This window comes from Lotus japonicus, chromosome 3 (assembly GCF_012489685.1).
Source record: "Lotus japonicus ecotype B-129 chromosome 3, LjGifu_v1.2".
NCBI lineage: Eukaryota > Viridiplantae > Streptophyta > Magnoliopsida > Fabales > Fabaceae > Lotus > Lotus japonicus.
In genome coordinates, this window is record NC_080043.1 from 91,006,004 (window position 1) to 91,023,823 (window position 17,820).

The 17,820-nt window shown below is 34.7% G+C and overlaps 1 long non-coding RNA gene and 1 pseudogene across 4 annotated transcripts; one reads left to right on the plus strand and one right to left on the minus strand.

Moving 5' to 3' along the window:
* Positions 1-272: 272 nt before the first annotated feature.
* LOC130747301 (uncharacterized) lies at positions 273-7,751 on the minus strand. Of its 4 annotated transcripts, none has more exons than XR_009022359.1 (6): positions 7,372-7,683; positions 6,452-7,154; positions 5,604-5,658; positions 3,427-3,490; positions 1,242-1,370; positions 277-891 (listed from the first exon to the last, which is right to left on the minus strand). It is a non-coding gene; the product is annotated as an uncharacterized LOC130747301 (long non-coding RNA). The 4 variants fall into 4 exon arrangements; XR_009022357.1 differs by having other exon boundaries at positions 5,604-5,666; XR_009022358.1 differs by having other exon boundaries at positions 273-891; positions 5,604-7,167; positions 7,372-7,751.
* Positions 7,752-11,330: 3,579 nt separating this feature from the next.
* LOC130743010 (uncharacterized) lies at positions 11,331-12,408 on the plus strand (annotated as a pseudogene).
* Positions 12,409-17,820: the final 5,412 nt, after the last annotated feature.

Sequence of the window (17,820 nt, forward strand, 5' to 3'; positions counted from 1 at the left end):
TTTAAAAGTACTTAACACATTTTCAAGTTGTTTCCCTTCTCATATTTTTTTTTTATGAACATGCCATCACTTAATTACTACTACATAAGTTTGAAACTTTGAATTATTAATGTTTTCTGATTTTGATCTTCGTCTCTTAATTTAATATAAACCTATAATAATAAAAGAATAACTACATTTTTGAAATTTTATACATAAAATAAAGGAGGTAAAATATTTAGATAAAAAGTAAAATATCTATCTTTTAATATCAACTCGTTCGGATACAAACTAAGAATCACTTATTTAAGCTTATCTAGTGTCTTTTCTAGTAGATAAAACGCCAATAGGTCCATACCTAAACAGGCTATATATGCACACGATAATGTTCGGGTATATATGCTAATAACCAATTTACACAATCTAAAGCAATGAATTGTAGGTTGACTGAATGCAGCTGGGGGCTTGATCCAATCAACACATGGATTTCTAAACGCTAACAAAGCCTTATAAATAAAATAAGTGGTCTGAAAAATATTTAAAAAGAAAAAAAAAGAAGCAAAACCTATAGTAAAAAAATCATGGATTGAAACTATTTTCAACATACCCACCAGGTTCCAAAATCCCAAAGGTTAGTGATAAGGTTGGACTATTGGTCTCTCCAGAAGCAATATCCAAATATGGCCGATGGATAAACAACAACTTAAATATGTCAGATTTGTGTGAAGTTAAAGTTACAGGCTTGGAACTCAGAAGTTAAAGGGATCAGCATCCGGTGTAGAAGTCGTGTGATTTAAGATAATTTCAAATGAATTTTTGAGAAGTCCCCGAGTGTAGAACTCTAGAATCCTTGTAAGATTACACGAGAAGCTTGAATATGACACAACATTTCCTTTGCTGAAAATCTATTACCTGTGAAAGAAGAAGGATTTCAACTTTCAACAATATATTATGGAACCAAGTACATATATATCAAAATAGCCCATTAAACTCTAAAAGACAAGCAATGAAGCAATTATTGTGCTGATAGAAACAACTTCAACATTATGCATGCAAGATGTATTGGTAACAGAACTAAAAGTTAAATTGCTCAATAAATATATCATCTATAACAATGTATACAAAATAAAAATGAAATCCCAGGTCCCATTAGCACATATGCACCACTACAGCTCAGAACTCTAACGAAAAGACACCAGAATAGGAGACAAAAAGCAAATTAAGATGCAAATTTAATAAAGGGCAGAAGAAGATACTCATACCTGGTACTTTTCTTGCATTTCACTAACAGAAAGCGGAAATTCAGTCATGGTCCAGCTAAGTGTATTTAGACAGTTTAGAAAAGATCAAAATGATCCTTCATTATCTATAAAAGCTGATTTTAGCAACCTCTGCATTGCATCATGAGTCAACGTGAATAAAGCTCAGGTGAGAAATCAATCCAAGTATAAATTATTAACAAAAAGAGGATGTTACATACTTTGAGTAGAATGATGACAAAGACAATAAAATCTCCACCGATCAAACTTTTAAAACAAATTATCATCTTGTATGAAGGTAAATATAGAAAGGTAGATACACCGCCATCAATTACGACTACCATAGAGACAACCCCATATTTTGAATTAATCACATCAACAGATTCAGATTACAACCCAACAACAATTCAAGCAAAAGTCAATGAGAAAAGGATCAAATTTGAAAATAAAAACAAAAGCGACCTTTGAGCCAGAATAGAACACAAGTAACAGGGGAAGTGAGCATAATTCTGACCAAATTTCCAATGAGAAATTTGCAATTTCACAATAGTTGTGGGAAGTCAATTAAAACAATTAAACTGAAGCAAAACAGCCATCACAAACAGAATGTATAAATCATAAAGAATGTCAAAACTAACCTGGGTAAATACACCATCTATTGTTTCAACTTTCAAGAATACCAAACAAATCAAAACAACAAAAAATGGAAAATAGATGAACTATATTTGAAAGAAATGGTTAGACGATTATGCCAGAAAGTAACTCACGAGTGACCAAATGACCCAGAGTAAAATTTGCTTTCATATTTCAGCTCATTTGTATCAATTTTTAATACATCAACTCCATCAGATGATATTTGCATACTATGAGCAGAGGGTTCCATCCTAGTTGGTCTTTTTTTAACACCCTCTCAAGTGGGGTTAAAGAAAACACCTCTAACACATAATCACATAGCAAAAGTTCAAGAACAGCCACCAAAGACAAAGATGCTTCCATGCTGCACACACCACTACCATTAAATTCTTTAAACATTCCCTCTACACAAAAAGAACTAGTTTGGTCTTATTCATTAGCAGCATAAAGCCTGTGAAAGAAAACAAAGTTATCAAGAAGTTTCTGTTAAGCTAGCAAAGCACACAATACAGGCAACAGTCAAATAGACCATAAACCAGCAAACCAAATAAACTGTTAACTATTTTACTAAGATTGAAATAGTTTCATATCATAGAAATTATAATCTTAGGCTAATTTAAGTGATCGGCTAATTCGGATGCTAAACTGTTATCTTTTCTATTAATTTTCAGTGGATGAGTACGCTATTGTCCTTTTCATACTACTCTTCCAAAAGATAGAGCGAGTAACCAAAAAGAGAGTTCAACTACATCGTAGGAATCTTGAAGAAAAAACAGAAGTATGAGAATTTTATTCACATTAAGAGATTCTTGTTAAGCTGTAAATGAAAGTAAAGCATCCAATTATAGTCCACAATCTCAAAGAGTAAGTAAAAAGATCTATGGGCCTGGTTAATATAAAAACTTCTACGATTTTATAAGGATCAACCCTAGGTATGGCAGCAACACCAGGAAATTAAATTCCCACAAACAACCAACAGTAATTAGTAATTACAATACTCATATAGTAAAAATAAATAAAAGTATATATAAGATAGCCCTGATAGTAAAAATGCTATACGGTGACTGTTCTATTATAAAACAGTGAAATGTTTTCTAAATTTCTCTGTTCTGTAACAAAAAGGCATGGCAACTCCTTTGAGAAAGCGACGCTCAAATGTGATATTGAACAGCACCAACTACATTGGAACAGAAAATAACATAGGTTCAAATATCTAGGTTATGCAACCTAAATGCAAAGCTTTAACTAATATAATACATAGTGTTTAAAAGCAATGCATGACATCAACTCATGAGCTATTAAAATTTACTCTTGTTCCTTGTTAAGAAGCATTCTTAGACAAAAAATATCAATTACTACTTAGAATATACCTGATGTTGGAAGATTAAGACAAATCGGACAATTCTAGACTTCTCAACAGAAAACAGAAAAAGCTATATCAATTCGCAATTAACACCATTAACAACTAATTTCATAGAAGTGAGGTTATAGAGAGACACATAGAAATTACTGAAACAATGATAATTTTCCAGCCACTTGTATAAATAGTACTTACCACAGAATCTAGTCTTTTTCTCTTGTTTAACTTCAAGCCTCAAAATTTATCCGATCTTTATAACCTGCAAAAAAAAAAGGTTCAGATATTGTTAAGACTTACATTGTAAACCACATTATCAGATTGAACAATTAATAAGTTCTTAAGAAGAAATTACAAATAAAGGTCAACAAACAATTCAACAACCATTTTGGAAAGAAAATTGTAAAAACCAACAATCTACAACGACGTAGAAATGCAACTACATAAGGATAAATGCAAGAATGGGAGGCAAAAACCAGAAACAAAAATGTAGTAGTCATGCTCAATTATGCAAACAACTCTCATGATCTTATGCAAACTCTTGCCTACTTTTTGGGAAAATATACCTTATCATTCAAAATATGTTTTTCCAATAAACCTTCAACTTAAAAAGGGATGGCGATTCCGATTTCTGATAAATCATTTCTTATCTATTTATAGGTACATTGTGATGGCTTCCAAGAAGGCTCTGGTAATTGGAATTAACTATGTAGGAGTCCCTCATAAGCGGCTGTATGGTTGTTACAATGATGTTCTCAATACATTGAAATACCTACAGAAAAACTTTGATGTTCAAGAAGATAACATCATGGTTATGACCGACAGTAGTGACCAATCTTTGCAACCCAACTGGTCAAAATATTCAGAATGCGTTGCTATCACTCCACCAATCCAGTAAACCAGGAGATGTAATTTATATATACTATGCTGGTCATTGCGAAGATCGTAATGGGGAAAAGGGCTTAGTTGGATGTGATTTGGATTTTGTTCCAGGTAATTATTATTTTTATTTCTATTTTACTTATAATAATTAAAACTCACTAAATTTTATCGTCATAGGTCACTACTTGAGGAGTGTGGCAAAGGATATATCTAGAACATGCATGCTGACGGTTATGACTGACACTTGTCACGCCAGAGGATTGTTCAAAAACTTCTTCAAGACCAACCCAGTTTGTGGTGCGGGTGACCCAAGGACTGGAACTATTTTCTTTGCTGCATGTCAAGAGGATGAACTTGCCTATGAGTATAATGCTCCAAGTGCCGTAGGATTGAATATTTGTGGAGTTTTCAGCTATTATGTGGCGGAAGTGATTGCTGAGTCTCACGGAAGGATTACCAATAAAGAACTTATAGAAAAGGTGAAGCCCAGAGTACTGCAGCATTACCCTATGCAACATGCTGAAATGGAGTGCACTGATGGTCTAGCCAATCTTCCATTTCTAGCACAAATTGTGCTTGCTAGCTGTAAGGGAACACATGTGTAGCTGTGTATTCAACTAGCTGTTAGTGTGTGTTGACCAGCTAAGCATTGCTTAGCAATGCTTAGCTGGCAAGTTAGTTGTCCAGGTTGTTATTCTATTAGCATTAGGCAGCAGTTAGTTCAGTTAGTTGTATTCTTCCTTCTCTCTATATAAAAGAGTTCTCTGTAACAGAATCAGTTAGCATAATATTCAATAGTTTTCAGATTCAGTTTCTCTCTCTCTTTGGTTTCTAAATAGTGGCATATTCAGCAAATTGACATCAACAATGCCTTTCTTAATGGCATTCTCACTGAGGAAGTTATAATGCAGCAGTTGGTGGGTTTGAATTTGCTGATAAATCACTAGTTTGCAAACTAAAAAGGGCACTCTATGGTCTTAAACAAGTTTCTAGAGCTTGGTTTGAGAGGTTAACTTCTGTTTTACTACAGTTTGGGTTTAAGAGATGCAAGTGTGATCCTTCTTTACTTACATATCAGTCCAAAGGACATCATGTTTTCATAGCAAGTTAGTTGTCCAGACTGTTAATTCAGTTCAGTTCAGTTAGCATTCGCTGGCAGTTAGTTCAGTTCAGTTAGTTGTATGCTTCCTTCTCTCTATATAAGAGAGTTCTCTGTAACAGAATCAGTTAGCATAATATTCAATAGTCTTTAAATTCAGTCTCTCTCTCTCTTTCCCCTCTTTGGTTTCTAAGCACCACCTAACGGCGCCTATTGCGCTCTTACTATCTTCTTACATCCTTTATTGAAGAAACAAAAAAACCAGAATTAGAAAAACAATAAATTCAACATCCAAATGGTAATTTAGATAAACAATAACAGTATTAGTAGATTGCACATAAAATGGTAAAAGATTAATCATAGAGATAAGAAAAAGAAAACAAAAGCTGCTCACCTCAGATTCAGAAGTGTAGAATAAACCTTCACGATCGCCACCTAGTTTCAGGTACCTTGCACACTTTCCAAATCAGAATTGAGAGTCTTACCATTTTTAAGCATGTCTAATATTAAAAATAATTATATATTTGTGGAGTTGAAGCAACTTGAATTACAATATAATAAGGAAATAACCATGGAGCTGTAAAAAAGATTAAAAAATCCAATTAAAAAAAAATCCCCACAAAGACTCCCTTTTGACAGTACGTTAAAACATGTTGGTCTCACTACCCATAAAGCTGTAAGAATGAGTCAGGCAACACGTATTAGTGGAATGACATTCATACACACAACCATATTAAGTTAGATATGAAGAAAAAGTGCATTTACTTAACAATATGCTGCAGTAAGTAGATCATGGCGTGCATGTCATTATCCTATTATAAGAAGACTTTAGTCTACCATGGAATTTTTTTTTTTGCCCCCTGGCGGTTCAGTTTTTAAAATTTTTCAAACCATTAGATTTATTACTATTTTTTTAATGGATGACATTTACATAAACCCATAACTCCCTATTAACAATTATTTGAAAACATTATGTTTTCACACCCACGTCCTTTAAAATTTAAAGGATGTCGTGCAGAAAATGGATTCACTTTAAGTGGGAACTTGTGTCAAATGACTTAAGAAGTAAAAAAACATAATACTAATGCAAGCATGAGCTCCAATGTGTGACATGAAGCATGTAAGTATGTAACCTAGTTGAGTAAATTGAAACAGAATCTAAAACATAAAGCAGAAAACTACCACTCAAATGGAAATTTATAAAACATGTATCTAACTGAGATGGAAAATAAAAGAACTAACATCAATTGAATAATACACCAGTCTCTCTTGGTCTTCCACCAGATCAACAGAAAAAAGGAGCATATGCATGGTGGCGGTCAGTGCAACAGGGTCCAGGTTTTTGATGAATACCCAGCATCCTAAGTTTTGCCATAGCCTGTTGAGCGAGCTCCAAGTTTGTAACTTGACCATGAGTCTCGTCAATTACGTCGAGTATGGTATTGCTGAAACCCCCGTATAATAATGTGGTTGTGGAAGAATCTTCCTTTGGTGGGGGTAGAATAATTCAGGCGGAGGTGAAAAAATGGAATGAGCTTCCGTGGTGGCGGTTGTCTTTTGATCACGTTCGAAAGCGCTCAACAGAATTACACGTGAATCTGGAAGGAAGCTCTTCCTTGGTTGAAAAATCAATTTTGAGAGCTTGGAGAAAGTCTTGAGAACTGGAGTCACATAACCCTGATGTTGGGTTTGATCTTCAGTAGTTTTGAGGATATCTACAGGAGACAAATTGGTGGGTAACAAAGATCTAATACCGGCCACCACAAATTTGACATCCTGTGGATTATTCGCGGAATATATGTCCAACTCTCCTAGTTGCTCCAAACTCATGACATCTGATGGCATTACAAGACTACAACACTCGGGCTCCACAGCTGGTTCAATTAGGCAATCGGATACAAATGTCATAGTACAACCATTTTTGACGCCTATTATTATAAGTGCCCTGAAAAAATAATCTGTTTACACTCACATAAAAATAAAAATTAACAACCCATCTCATAGAATCATTCTATCAAACAGTATATATGCATGCAGTAAGAGACTAAATAAATATTAGATGCTTAAGTTCTCTAATTCTAATAATTTAAATGATGAGTATGAACTATGAACTATGAACTGAACAGAACATTGTATTATTGTTGTATATGAAATTGGGGTACCTTCTATGGATTGTTTATCAGAAGAGGTAATAGTGCCTTCACAACAGCCATGAGCTATGAGGTGGATGAAGAGTATGTCACCTGGCTTAGCATACGCAACCAGCTTGTATAGCATAGTTCGTATGTTGTCCTCAGTGGGCTGCAGGGTACAGGACGGTTCATCCTCAATCATGAGAGTGATGTTATCTTCAGAAAAACCACCAAGATCAATGAGGTGCTTCTTCATCCTCATTATGGGTTTTTGGATATCAGTGTTAAATCGTGGGTGCTTCAATGCAACCAACCCAGCTTTCTTTTGAAATTTGGCTAAAAAGCACTTTTGGCCGTGATGTTTTAAGTTTGTGCAAATTATACCTCTATTCTATTTTTGTCGACGTTTCTACCCCTCATGTTTTTCAAACAGTGCACCGTCTACTCTTCCGTCACTTAGGCTTTCTCAGGAGAGGTTCCTAAGTGGATTGGAGAGATGAAGAGGAGTATATGAAGTTGATGATGATCAAGGAAATGATATCAATTAAATTTGCTTGATGTATATATTAATTATATATGTAACTGAATTGGTTAAATACATGTTTTGCTACTTACAGGTCTTGAGTTTGAATCTCCCATGCCCAATTAATTTCCATGTCAACTCATTACGATAGTTTTTTAACGTGTCTGAGTGACAGAGGGGTTGACTGTGCACTGTTTGAAAATATGAGGGGTAGAAACATCGACAAAAATAGAATGCAAAAACTTGAAACATCATGGGCCAAAAGTGCTTTTTAGCCTTGAAATTTCCATTTCCTCTTCTACTGTTGTTATCTTCTTCTTTGACATCTTCACATTCATTCACTTTCAGTTTGGTAGGTGGTTATACAGGGTTTGGATTCTCTCATGTGTAAAAAAATTTGAGAGTGTCAACTTTCATCATCTCATCATTAATTTTATTTTATTTTATTTTTCATTTATTATCTACACAAAAATTAATGGTGAGATGGTAAAACATGACACTCTCAAATTTTTTTACACTTAAGAGGATCCCGGCTCAACCTATACCGTATATATAATAACCATAATTAATTATCAGGCGTGCTTTGGCTTAATAAGAAATAATAAAAACAGGTATTTTATTTACTTATAAAATCAAGCCTGTTTTTTTTTATTGATTTGATACAATCATACAATCTAGTTATAGTTAATTAGTTAGTATCTTATTTTTTTTTTGTGATAGGATATGATGTTGGTGCCAAGTGGGCAATTTTTTTTTTTCATAGGCAGTTAGGGAGGGAAAGGTCCAACGTTCGAATTCCGGAAGAAAATAATTGAATAGATTTTCTAACTTACTAACAATTGAACACTAACATTTGTCAATAAAAAAAAAACATGGACCATCATTAACAACCGTTAGATCTTGGAATATAAGAATATTTTTTAAATTGACGGTTAAGATTGAATTTATACTAAAAGGGTATAATTGTCATACCACCACTATAATGACTTCCCCCCTCCTCCAACAGACCTAGAACCACCACCGTGTTTCCTCTTCTTTGGAGAGATCTCCTCCTGCTTATCCCAAAAATCTAGATCTCAACACCACCATCCTCTTCTTTGCGGTTGCCGATGGTGAGCAGCTGATTTATATGCTTCTTGCCCCGATCTGGGTGTTGTATCGACTGGGTTCTGGTGGGATTAAGGTTCTTTGGTCTCAGGGTGGAGGCTTTTCAGTTGAGAGGGAGAGATCCATACTCCTTAGACTCAAACCTTTAGGTAGCGTTTGGTAAATAGGGGGGAGGGAACGAAACGAGACATATGAGTCATGTTCTGTGTTTGTCATGCTTTTAATGTGGAACAGAACGGGACAAAAAGCTCCAGGTTCGGGACATTTTGGTTCCTAAAAAAAGGTGAAACGGAAGAGAACAGAACATAACACATAATTAAAATATTTTACGATGACAAAATTGCCCTCTAGGTCTTTTGCGTTAGAAACGCTTCTCTATCATTCTCATTCTCGTCAAATTCAATTGACGTCTTCTGCGGCGGCTGCGGCTTCAATCTTCTCATTCGATATTCTCACTCCATCGAAGGTAATCCAAAAACTCCACCGTTCATCAAAATTGTTTTGCTCTGTACCCACGTGATGTTATGATACATCTTCGTTGCCATTGCTTTTTGGTTTTTAGGTGTTCATGTCTGAATCAAATTTTTTATAATTGATTCCATCTTTTTCTTTCTTGACCACAACTCACGTGATGCTATTGTTAATATATCACCTCTCATACTATTTTTTTTTTATCACCAATCACCTAGTAAAGAAGAATTAAGTAGCAGTATCATATTTGGTTATAATCACTAGTAAAATATTAGGTATCACGTGGTTAGCATATTTGGTTAAAGTACAATCATTATTTTACAATTTTATGTGATCATACCAGTTCAAACAAAAATTATATGTGATCATATTGCTACAATCACAGAAAGCTAATTAACTTGCATGAGATGATAAATTAAGCAAAATTAAATTGCATGATATTACATTCTTTTGTGTAAATTATATTTCCTAGTTTCTTTTATTTTTCACAATAGGCAATAATGGGTGATCATCGTGTTTTGACATTCTTCTATATTTGGAGGATGTACATTAATATTCTTGCAATGTCTGGAGCTGCACCTATATTGATTAATGAGTTTGTGAAAAAAAAAATCTAGAGAGGGCTCATTCAGAGCATAATAGTCATATTAGAGACATCGCACGAGGAAGTGTAATAGATAGAATTATAAAAAGCAATGATAACAATTGTATTTGGGAATTACGAATGTGTAGGAACACTTTTGCTAAATTGTGTGAGCTATTAAAAATTCAAGGAGGGTTGATTGAGGATGGAAAATTAATGATTGAGGAGCAAGTTGCTATTTTTCTAAATATACTAGCCCATCATAAGAAGAATAGAGATATTCAAGTTACATATTATAGGTCAGGAGAGACGGTTAGTAGGTATTTCCATAATGTCTTGTCTGCTGTTTTGCGGTTGCATGAGTTGTTACTTGCAAAACCTGAACCTATACCCCAAGACTGCACTGATGAAAGGTGGAAATATTTTAAGGTAATCAAATTAAGATTCGTCTTAAGCTAGATTATTTTCAATACATATTATAGTTGGGGATAATTTAGTCTCAATTATTTTCTAATTGCTTTAATAGAATTGTTTGGGAGCATTAGATGGAACATACATACCAGTCACTGTACCCGTAGCTGATAGTGCAAGATATCGAACAAGGAAAGGACATCTTGCTACAAATGTGTTAGGAGTTTGTACACGAGACATGCAATTTGCGTATGTTTTGTCTGGATGGGAAGGGTCAGCTGCTGACTCAAGGGTATTGCGAGATACTATTAGTAGGCATAAGGATTTCTTGGCCCTTATCGGGGAAGACGATACCATTTGCAAGAATGGTCAAACAGTCGCCAAACACCTCAAAATCGAGAAGAACTTTTCAATCTCAAGTATGCAAGTGCTAGAAATGTTATTGAACGATGTTTTGGCTTACTAAAAAAGAGATGGGCAATTCTTAGGAGCCCATCATTTTATCCAATTAAAACACAAAACAGAATTATATTAGCATGTTGTTTACTTCATAATTTTATTAGGATTTGCATGTCTTTTGATCCTGAAGAGCAAACTCCACTTATGGATGATGCAATACCTATAGGGGAGGATCCAAACAATGTAATTGGAGTAGTTGAGACAAGCAACCAGTGGACTCAAGGGAGAGATAACTTGGCAACTCAAATGTTTGTAGAGTGGCAAGCTAGTAGAAATAGGGCTTGACTTTTTTTTTATTTGATGTAATACGAATGTGAACTTCATTTATTTTAGATTTATCTTATGCATTGCCTTATTAACTTACAAATTATTGAGTATTTCATATTTATATGTTTGATTTCAATAATAATTTAAGAGTTTTTGATTAACTTAGCTATGGAGAATGAAGCAAATGGGGATCCAAGGAAGAGTCGTACTTGGACTTTGATAAAATAGGAGAATCTTATGAATATTTTACAAGAATTGGTTGTTGAAGGTCAAAAACAGCCAAATGGAAAATTTAAAGCAGGAGCACATGAGATAGCTGCCCAAAGAATGAAGGCTAGGATGGAAGGTATTGACATTACTTTTAAGCATGTGGCGAATAAGCTGAAACGACGGAACACAAAATATACTGCAGTGTTTGACATGATAAATACAAGTGGATTTGGATGGGACGACACCAAAAAATGCGTTATAGTTGATAGCCTGCAAGTGTTGCAACAATATTTAGCAGTATGTGTTTTTGTTTTAGTACATGTATTATTTAATTAATATTTTTTTCTCTTATTTATCTAACTTTCTTTATGTTTTTCCTTTTTAATTAAGCATCACCCGAGAGCTCAAAATTTTGTCAACAAACCATATCCAGAATATGAGAAGATGCAAATCATATTTGGAAAGGATCGTGCTGATGGTCACATTGCTGATGCTGCAGAAGATACTCAACAAGAAAATGATTTAGGCAATGAGGCCACTCAAGAAGAGAGTGAGATTCCTATAAACTCACCTCAATCTGTTCCTATTCCAGGACCAGCTTCAACTTCTCGAGCTTCAAAAAAACGTGCTAGAGAAAATGATAGATTAATAGCATGTGTTGAAGCTTTTGATACAAGCGTTAGCGTAGCAAATGATAACATGGCAATGGTGGCTAACACCTTTGCACCTCCAAACCGAGGGCATGACTTGGTTGCAGATGAACTTAAGAAACTTAATTTAACACGTGCTGATCGTATTGAAGCAACTATTAAGATAGCAAAATGTCCTACACTTACAGGGTTGTTTCTCAAGATGGAAGGAGAGGACAAGGATGAATTCGTTAATAAGGTGCTTAAGGATTGAAACTAGATGCTACCAAGAAAGACATATTTATTCAGTTTGGGTCATGTTTTTTGGTTCAAAGATACATTGTTAGGGTGTTTTGGTTTGCCTCTTATTTAAACTTTTATTTTATTTGGATGACATTAGAACAATATTTGTTGTTATGATATTTTGTTGATGAATAGGAATTTCTCTTTGATGATTTTTTCCAGGAAAATAAGGCACTGCTGTCATTTAAAAATAGTTAGAAAATAAAGTTAGTTAACTTAGCACTTGTTAAAATTAGTTACAATATCAACAATTGATAAGAACTCATAATTTTTATAAATTTTGACATCAATTTATAATTTTATCAGTAGTCTTGTTTTTTAATAAATTTCTACAATGATTTCTGAATTTTATACGGTTGTTATAAATTAATATATATGAAAAATATTTTATTTAGTTAATTCATATGCTTTATAAAACATTAAATATGACAAGGGTATATATGTAATTAGCATTATGGTTCCGTTCTGTGAAACATGCACCAAACATAAAATAGGATCTAATTGTCCTGTTATGTGTATGTTTATCAAACACAATGTACAGAACATTGCTGTCTTGTTCCGTCCAGTTCTGTTCTGTTCCGTCCCGTTCTGTTCCATTCCCAAACGCTACCTTAGTGATATGGTGCTCATTAGTTGCATTGCATGCATCAATGGAGGCGGGTCTTGAAGGTGCTCGATCGTCGCCGATCCCAAATCGGGGCCCACTTGCGCCGATCCCAAATTCGCTTACTTAAAGCTCCCCGATCGGAAATCTGGAGCTGTCGATTTCCAGTATATAAAGGTGCTCATCATCGTCACTCGGATTGCCAGGGGGTACTTTGCCATCAAAACTTGCATTGTAATTTAGAGTTAGACTGTTGATTTGGGCAAGTGCTGAGTTTTTTGTGCAAGGTTTTGATTTGGGGTTCATGGTGGAGATCGTTTAGACAAGGCCCGAGGGAGAGGAAGCTCCCCAATCGTCTTGTTCCTGCGACGGTGGTGTGACGATGTGGGTCACCTCGGCCTTGAAGGAGATGGATGTTTGGACGATGAGTGATTTTGCATTGTATGTGTCTCGGTTTCCTTATTTGCTTTCATCTCTATTAAAGGTTTGAATTTTTCAAAAAATCTCATCTGGGTCTGTTGTTTTCCACTTGCCTACCGAGATTGCTTTGTTGGGCAAAAGAAAAATTATACACCCTCTGATTACATATATAAGTAAAAAAAACATTTTAGTTTCATTCATTTAATGAATGTATCTAGTCAGGTTCATTCAATGGAGGGTTAGATATATTCATTAAATGAATGAACCTATTCTTTTTTTTTCTTCTTATATATGTGACCGGATGATGTATCTATAATCATAAATGAATGAATCATTTTTAAGTGTCTATGTTCAAAAGTTAATTTTTATTTCCTCTCGTTAAAAAATAAAAAGTATATATAGAGGAATGAGACAAGATTATATATCCCATCTTCAAAGAGAAAACAAAATCTAAATGGGGTCAAACACAGACTGATTCTACAAAACACTCACAGAGGAACGAAATCAAAATCCAGAAATAAACCAACAACATCAGATACACAAAGCTTCGGAAGGACACAAACACAACCAACAAAACAACCTCAACAGTCAACACCCAAAAAACCATAAACCAAACAAACTATCATAAGAAAAAGGGGAAACCCAAAGGAGGAACAAGATCAACATCAAACAAATGAGGAGCCTGCCACAGGGCCACCACTATTGAGACAACCTGTCTACACGGATTTTGACCGCTATTTGGTTTAAAACAGTCTCCTCATATGTATAATCATATATCATGCCCATATGTTTCCCCGTCAAAAGGGTATTCCTCACCTAGTCAAGGCATCAAAAGGCTCCAAAAACTCTGCCAATTACACCAATAGTTGATTCATTTTGTTTGCTTTTAACGTATTAGAGTCCTTAGCTAATTAATAGAGAACAACTGATGACCCTAGCGAGATCATTCTTCTTCCTGCCACTATTCTCAATTTTCCTGGGTCTTTCCCTAGGCCTTGAATTTTTAATCCCACCATAAGCTACAAGAGATGGCTTCAACTGAAACACACACTCCTCCCCCCTTAAGCTTCTTTAGACGATCACGCCATCTTTTTTAAACCTCTCTATTATCTAGATTCATAAGAAGGAACGCCACACATCGGACTCTACAGCTTGGCTCTCGTCCGTAATCACATGTGACGTCAAAAGGGAATCAGACTCTATCAGCCTTGCCATTGAACGAAATCAGTTGCGCCACCAAAAGATCCTTCCTATGAATCGTGAAAAGCCGAAATTGACTGGAGTTTTTTTTTTTTCAAAGTAAATTGACTAGAGTTTATAAACAAATAAAAAGGTACGTAAACATAACTTAGGCTTAAATACCCTTTATGTTCCTAAGATCGTAAAGGATATCAGAATTAGTCTGTGAATTTTTTTTCTTGAAATGTTGTCCCTGATTTTTTTTTTAATTAAATTGGGTCCCAGCGTGTATTTGAGTCTTATTTAACTCCAATTTTACTTAGTCATCATTTTCACGTGTTTTTAATTTTATTTTATTCCAATTCACTTAATCAAATCTAGTTGAGTAAACTGAAACAGAATCTAAAACATAACCACTCAAATGCAAATTTATAAAACATGTATCTAACTGAGATGGAAAATAAAAGAACTACATGGTTCCAGAACTAACATCAATTAAATAATACACCAGTCTCTCTTGGTCTTCCACCAAATCAACAGAAAAAAGGAGCATATGCATGGTGGCGGTCAGTGCAACATAGTCCAGGTTTTTGATGAATACCCAGCATCCTAAGTTTTGCCATAGCTTGTTGAGTGAGCTCCAAGTTTGTAACTTGACCATGAGTCTCTTCAATTACGTCGAGTATGGTATTGCTGAAACCCCCGTATAATAATGTGGTTGTGGAAGAATCTTCCTTTGGTGGGGGGTAGAATAATTAAAGAGGTGGAAATTCCCTGGTGGCGGTGGTGTTGTTTTGATCACGTTCGAAAGCGCTCAACAGAATTACACGTGAATCTGGAAGGCAGCTCTTCCTTGGTTCAAAAATCAATTTTGAGAACTTGGAGAGAGTCTTGAGAACTGGAGTCACATTACCTTGATGTTGGGCTTGGTATTCAGTAGTTTTGAGCTGGATATCTACAGGAGACAAATTGGTGGGTGACATAGATCTAGGGCCCACAATTTTGAAATCCTGTGGCGGATAATTTGCGGAATGTGTGCCCAACTCTCCTAGTCGCTCCAAACTCATGACATCTGATGGCATTACAAGACTACAACACTCGGGCTCCACAGCTGGTTCAATTAGGCAATCGGATACAAATGTCATAGTACAACCATTTTTGACGCCTATTATTATAAGTGCCCTGAAAAAATAATCTGTTTACACTCACATAAAAATAAAAATTAAATGATGGGTATGAAGTACGAACTGAACTGCACACTGTATTATTGTTGTATGAAATTGGGGTACCTAGTATGGATTGTTTATCGGAAGAGGTAATAATGCCTTCACAACAGCCATGGGCTATGAGGTGGATGAAGATGATGTCATCTGGCTTAGCAAACCCAACCAGTTTGAATAGCGTATGTCGTATGTTGTCCGCAGTGGGCTGCAGGGTACATGAGGGTTCATCCTCAATCATGAGAGTGATGTTATCTTCAGAAAAACCACCAAGATCAATGAGGTGCTTCTTCATCCTCATCATGGGTTTTTTTATATCAATGTTAAACCGTGGGTGCTTCAATGCAATTAACACAGCTTTCTTTGAAATTTCCCTTTCCTCTTCTACTGTTATTATCTTCTTCTTCGACATCTTCACTTTCAGTTTCAGTTTCATCGGTGGTTATACCTATACCGTATATATAATAACCATAATTACCAGGCGTGCTTTGGCTTAATAAGAAATAATAAAAACAGGTGTGATTTACACTTATAAAATCATGCCTGTTTTTTTATTGATTAGATACAATCGTTTTTTTTTTTTTGAAATGATTGATTAGATACAATCTAGTTATAGTGATCTTATATTTTGGTGATAGGATATGATATCTATCTATATCTCTCTTAGCACGAAAAGAAAAATGATATCTATAATCATAAATGAACGAGTCATTTTTTAATTTTTTTTTTCTAAATTAGTAACAATTTTTTAAATGCATATGTTCAAGTCGTGAATGATATCTCAAGTGATAAGAGTTATGAGACATGTAAGTTGAATGAGAGATCCATAAATCAATTTTCTGATGTAAAAAAAAATGCCTATATTCAAAAATATAAACTATATATATATAAATATATATATATATAGTTTTCCATAACTACGATTTCTTTTGTCTAATCATGTTCTCAAATCAATACCTGCAAATCTGCAATAGTCCAACGCTTAAATTCAAAGGATGAATAAATAAAAACAGATGAACCCATATTCATGAATGACCATAAAATGCTATTCCACTCTGCTGGGTCACGTTCAGCCTCTATTTGCAAAGAGAGAAACGATCAGTACAACATTCATGTGCCACCAACAGGTTGTGTACCAGCGACACAAACCAGGGGGAGTGGAGAAGAAGGCGTGGTAATTAACTGACGACGGAGATTGCGGTTTTTGAAAGTTAAATAAAAAATGTGAAACTCAAATTACAATTATGCCCAGAAGAGTTTGTTGTTCTCAAACTAAATAATTTTGGTTTATTAGTCCATATAAAAAAAACCCTTTGAGTTTGATAATATCATTACATTCATAAGCATATTTGTATTTAGCGGTAAATAACAATATGTCAAAATGAGTTTCGAAAAAAAAAACAATATGTTAAAATAATGTCGTAAGATGAAGTATAAATTAATTTATAGGCATGTCTAAAATAAAATAAAAAACAATTATATATTTGTGGATTTTAAAAAAATTGTGGACTTGAAGCAACTTTTTTTTTTTGGACAATGTGGACTTGAAGCAACTTAAATTACAAAGCCCAAGAAGCAGTGACGGATCCATAAGTAAAAGGTCAATAAAAAATTTCATATTAGTTGAAAATATTGTTTGACCAAAAAAAAAAAGTTGAAAATATTGACTCATAATACCTCGGTGAAAGGATGATCAGTTGATCAATAGAGCCATCTGAATACAAGGTCATATATGACCCCAAATAAGCGCTTAAGGCTCAAGTCTTAGTAGATTTTGTGCTGGAAACGATACACGGAAAGCGAGCCAACAAATGCAAGCTCTTAAGTAATACATGCAGATGGATCATTAAATAAAAAGGCTTGTGGGGTCGATTGTGGTGCAGAATGGTGAAGATCGATATAGTGATTGAGTAGTCTTTGAGGTTCAATTTTCTGACCTAAAAAATAATTAAGCTGACGAATTTTGTATAGTTGAATTGTCAACGACACAAGAATCCGGAGAGGTTATTAGGCCCAAGAACCATTGATGTTACCTTAACCGAGTAAGAACTTTGATCAAAATGTTCAAAGAAGTAGAACTCATGCATGTTTCC